Raw genomic sequence first — 4,808 nt, forward strand, 5'->3', positions numbered from 1 at the left:
ATAAAGGATCACTACTATATTAGGTGTGCGCGCGTGTGCTCACGCGCCCTCGTGATTTTGTCCTTGCAGCAATGTGGCCAAAACACATTAGAGCGCATCTGTCCACTCCATAGCCACTCCTAATCCTCCTCATCGCCATTCTGAAGAGCTCTCTGGCCATCCATTCAACTGGCCCAAACGCTACCTTGAGAGAATCAATTTGCCTAAATTCTCATCATTTTTACAGCTCTGCACATCTCTTACATTGGATGAAAAGCCAAATTAAGGTCAGAGTTTTCTCCAACTTGGGAAGTCCAAGGACTGCCGACTGCTTGAACTCACTCTCCAATATCATTGATTTTTGTTTTCCTGTTTTAAACTTAGTTGACTTTTAAATATTAATATTTTGCTATTGTTGGCATGCATGCCTATGTGGGTTCCTCCTGAGGGAGAAACATTCATTCAGTTATTATTTCTACTTACAGATGGATGTGCCGTCACATCCGGTTAAATGCGTTTCTGGCCTGCGCTAGTGTGCGCGTGTGTGAGTGCGTGCGTATGTGCGTGAGTGTGTGTGTGTATGCGCCTTTATAATTAAAGCACACTGACATATAATTACTGTGCATGTTTACCTCGAGTCCCATCTTGCTGAATGGTAGGCTGCACCCCCTCCTTTGTGGCTCTGTATTATCACATGTTATTATTTGCATCCTGCTCAGCTCCTCAGCCATCCACTCATTAAGTCTGCCGCTTTGTCAGAATTAATGACCACATAGGCTGATAGAAAAGGCTCACCATCAGTGCCCGGGCGGCAGTTTGTGGCGTGGTGTGGCATCTTTGCCGTACGCTTTTTGCATTTGCAAGTAAGCTCCAAGTTGATTTGAAACCTTCAATAGTAAACCATGAGCGTCCCTACAAGAGGATGAGATGAAAAGGAAAGCGCTGACCTTGATGTAGTCCTATCAGACTATGCAACTGTGCTTTTATGCAAATTGTTGCAATCTCATCAAAAGTTATCAATAGGGGAAAAAAAAACTAATTAACTATTTTTTGTTCCCACTGCTCATTCAATTAAAGGAAGATGTCCAACTTTAAATAGTTGAATACATGTTTTCTTTTCTTCTGTGTCTTGAATTGCTCTTCAAAGAAACTCCTGTTTGGATAGAGATTGCCTTTTATTCAATGACAAGATGACTTGCGTAAAACATTCACAAAAGCTCAGATAAGTCAGAAAGGGAAAAAAAAGTCAACATGGTAACTGGGTTGAGAAGAAATACTTATTGGAAGGAAGCAACTCCATTCTAAATGCTAAATCCTTTCTAAATGCTGGATAAGGGCTTGAGCCTCTCTAACAAACTCGCTGGCGCAAAGTGCAACCTGACAGAGACGCTGAAAAGAAACATAAACACAGTCGAAATCACGGAATAAGAATTGGTGAGGAAGAGCTTTACCCAGCTTACTCTGCAACATTTCACGCAGATGCGCACAGTGACTCCAATTCCCCTGTTCCATGTCATATCCATGACCAAGTTAGTTTTCTTCCACTTCCCTCTACGCCCCATTTCATCTGGACAATGGTATCACTACACTTCTCCTGGCACTCTTGCAAGATGATAATCATCTCTTTGTAACACATATGTGACCAGTGGAAACACACAATTTGATAGTCACATCTAAGAAGACTAGAGAAGGCCTGGGCAAATTTAGCCCGATACCCTGCACAAACGGTTTGGCGTAAGCTGGTAGTGTAACCAGTGGTTCTCATCATGGAAAACAACCAGCTGAATGGCATTCACATTGCCATGTCAGCTAGTCTGTCGTGCTATGGATTCAATCACCTGTATCCTTACGTACAGTTAGTTTTTACCAGGGTGTCCAAGCTACTGTGCAGAACAAGTCATTAAATAAGCAGATGGGAAGGAGGGCGCAACCTTAGAACGGCACTACGATACGGCAAAAGTAGTCAGTCGATAAGCCACAACTGAATGAGTACGGAGAGAGAGATCAAAAGATTAAATGCTAAAATATACAGCATAAAAAAATGACATCCTTAGAGGAATGCCATTGTCGTCAAAACCAAAAGCCCACACTTTAGCTTGGGTTATAAGACCGAGAAAGCAGTTTAAACTGGAGTGAATGTATTGTACTGATTTTTTTCTCAAGCTCTTAAGTGCCAATGCTTCCTGAGCCTCAACAAAGCACACCATTACAACACATGATCGGTCCTCATTCCCTGAGCATTGGAGAGCATGATATCCAAGAATACTTGATAAACCGACACCAAATCCTTCTGAGGTGTCGTCACGTAAGATCCAGGATTTGCTTCGAAGACATGGCTGTGAAGAAGGAAAACAAAAGAGATGCATCACGGCCACCGTCGTTCTGATGCAACAACAATAATGGCAACGGAGTCTCGTAAAATTGAGAACTCCGCGATCAGATTTTTTTTACCCGTTTGAAACCCAGCGGCACATCATCCGCACTTTAGTTAGCTTCCAGTCTAGTTCCAACTTGGTTGGAGAAGAGTGTCAGGTGTGATGTGTGATACAAATAGAAGAGTTTCAGCTAGAATGAAAGGAAAGGTGTACGAGACTGTGGTGAGACCCGCAATGTTCTTAGGCCTGGAGAGAGTGCCATTCGGGAAAAGACAAGAGGAGAAGGATAGGGTCAGGAATGAATATGTCAAGGGGACTGAACAAGTTAGAATGTTGGGAGATAAAGTCAGAGACGCCAGACTGACATGGTTTCGGACAAGTCCAGAGATGAGATAGTGAATGTATACGTACAAGAAAACTGAATTTTGACTTGCCAGGCAGGAGGTCAAGAGGAACTCTAGGAAGAAGGTTTGTGGATGTCACGAATGACGACCTGAAAGCAGGTGGAGTGAGAAAAGAGAATGCAGGAGACAGACTTAGATGTAGGAAGTTAATTCGCTTGTGGCGATGCCTTGAAGGGGAAAGCCGAAAGAAGAAGAAGAGAAATAGTTCCAAATTGTCTCCAAATTTCTCCTCTTGCTTTAGCTCAACCATCCATTACTAACATACTGTCCTTCTCCATTGCTACACCCACACTAAAAGCTCATCAGATTCTGGCCTTCTCTCCATCCCAAACACTAAAGGGTGGACATATACTCATCTGAAATTTGACTTGTTGGAATACAGCATGCGTATTTCTCAATTTTTCTTCTTCCACACTATTTGCGAAACTGCCTATATCATCATTAGGACAGTTATGATTACTGTATTTTCCGCACTTTAAGGAGCACCCAAAAGCCTTTTTTTTTTAAAAAAAAAAAAAAAGATGATGGAGCGCCTTGTAATCAGGCGTGCCTTATATATGGATCCATCATGAGTTTGGAATTTGCAGATGGGGAATGAACTGATAAAGTAAGCTTTACCTGTTTCTTTTGTGTGTTTACAGTTGAACAAGGTTGGTCATATTGACATTGAGTTATTATGCTATTGAGAGTTTAGTTATTACTTGAGTTATGATTGTTATTACTTTGAGTATTACTATATTGTGATTGAAAAAGTTTTAAAAGATATCAAAAATGTATCCAAGTGCAATTCAAAAACAAACGAAGGCATATTGTGTAATATTTTTCTTCGAATAGTTATTTTAGATGTTATCCAGGGCAAATAATCCATACATTTGTTATAAGAAACGTGTTTATTTGTAATTTTGCCAAACATCTGACAGATAACCAACAATGAACGTGAATTTGATCAGAGGAAAATAAAACAGCACTGATCACATCATAAGAGCACAAACTGTAAATTCAGTTCTTACAATTCCTCACAAGTATCACAAATGACCGCTGTACGATTGTGCTCCTTGCACACGGGCTTCTTGCACCGGGAACCGCAGCTGTTGGCTTTTTGGTCTTTGGCAGATGGGCAGATCGCACACCTCTTCCTCTTTGCTGTGCCCTTGTCCTCTTGTGGTCCAGTGCTGCTTTGTTTTTCTACCTGGCATCTTCCCATTGCTCCTATAACATGCTTTTGGGGTGCAGGTGTGCACTCCAAGCGGCTCTTCATATGTGGCATGACCAGCTCTTTGCCCAGCAAAACTTGATGAACAGTCGGCGTGCATTAGTGACACCAGCCATGTAATCAGGGTGTTCTGTGGTGTAGCTGATGTAAGCATTGAGAGTGGCAATATATTGTACCAAAGAACCATAGGCCATCTTCATGTTCTCCGCTTGCATTTGTAGGTGTCAACCATCTCTCCATGCGAACAGCTGTCCCAAGGCCACATACCAGTTCTTCTCTTCCTTTTGTTCTGTTGTAGTAGTGAATCACATCGGGTTTCTTCTTTGGAGTGTCATCCACTGCTTTGTCATCGTGCATTGTGCTCAGAAGGACAACGGCCTTTCCTTTCTTCTGCACATAGTTCACCATGGTCATGTTACCATTGAACCCAAATTCTGAGCTACGAATCAGCCGTGATTTGGATGGCTGCATGATTGGTGGTATGTCTGGCTTGTTCTGGCGAAGAGTCCCTACAATAGTCAGGTTCTTCTCATGGAGCTTCTCAGCCAGAATGACACTGGTGAAGAAGAACATCTCTTCCAAGGCCACATCCCAGCCCCCCCCCCCCCCCCCCTCCCCGAAAGCAGGGTCAAACCAATATAGGCCATGAATTCCTCTTTCTTCATATTTCTCCACACTTTCCCTTGAGCTGCGGCTGCTCTGCGTCCCTCTAAATTGGTGCATTTTAGAACCTCCTCGATGTTTTCATTGATCTTTTGGTGAAACAGTTCTTGATCCAGGTGTAGGTTTGTCCCGGGTAACTTCTGAGAACGCTATAGCTCTTTGTTCTGCTAGAAG

General features: G+C 42.6%; 1 pseudogene; it reads right to left on the reverse strand.

The window, feature by feature from the left end:
* Positions 1–3,764: 3,764 nt before the first annotated feature.
* LOC148427056 (uncharacterized) lies at positions 3,765–4,442 on the reverse strand (annotated as a pseudogene).
* Positions 4,443–4,808: the final 366 nt, after the last annotated feature.

Source organism: Hippichthys cyanospilos, chromosome 2 (assembly GCF_059441005.1).
Source record: "Hippichthys cyanospilos isolate Australia breed blue-spotted pipefish chromosome 2, RoL_Hcya_1.0, whole genome shotgun sequence".
In the NCBI taxonomy this organism is placed as follows: domain Eukaryota; kingdom Metazoa; phylum Chordata; class Actinopteri; order Syngnathiformes; family Syngnathidae; genus Hippichthys; species Hippichthys cyanospilos.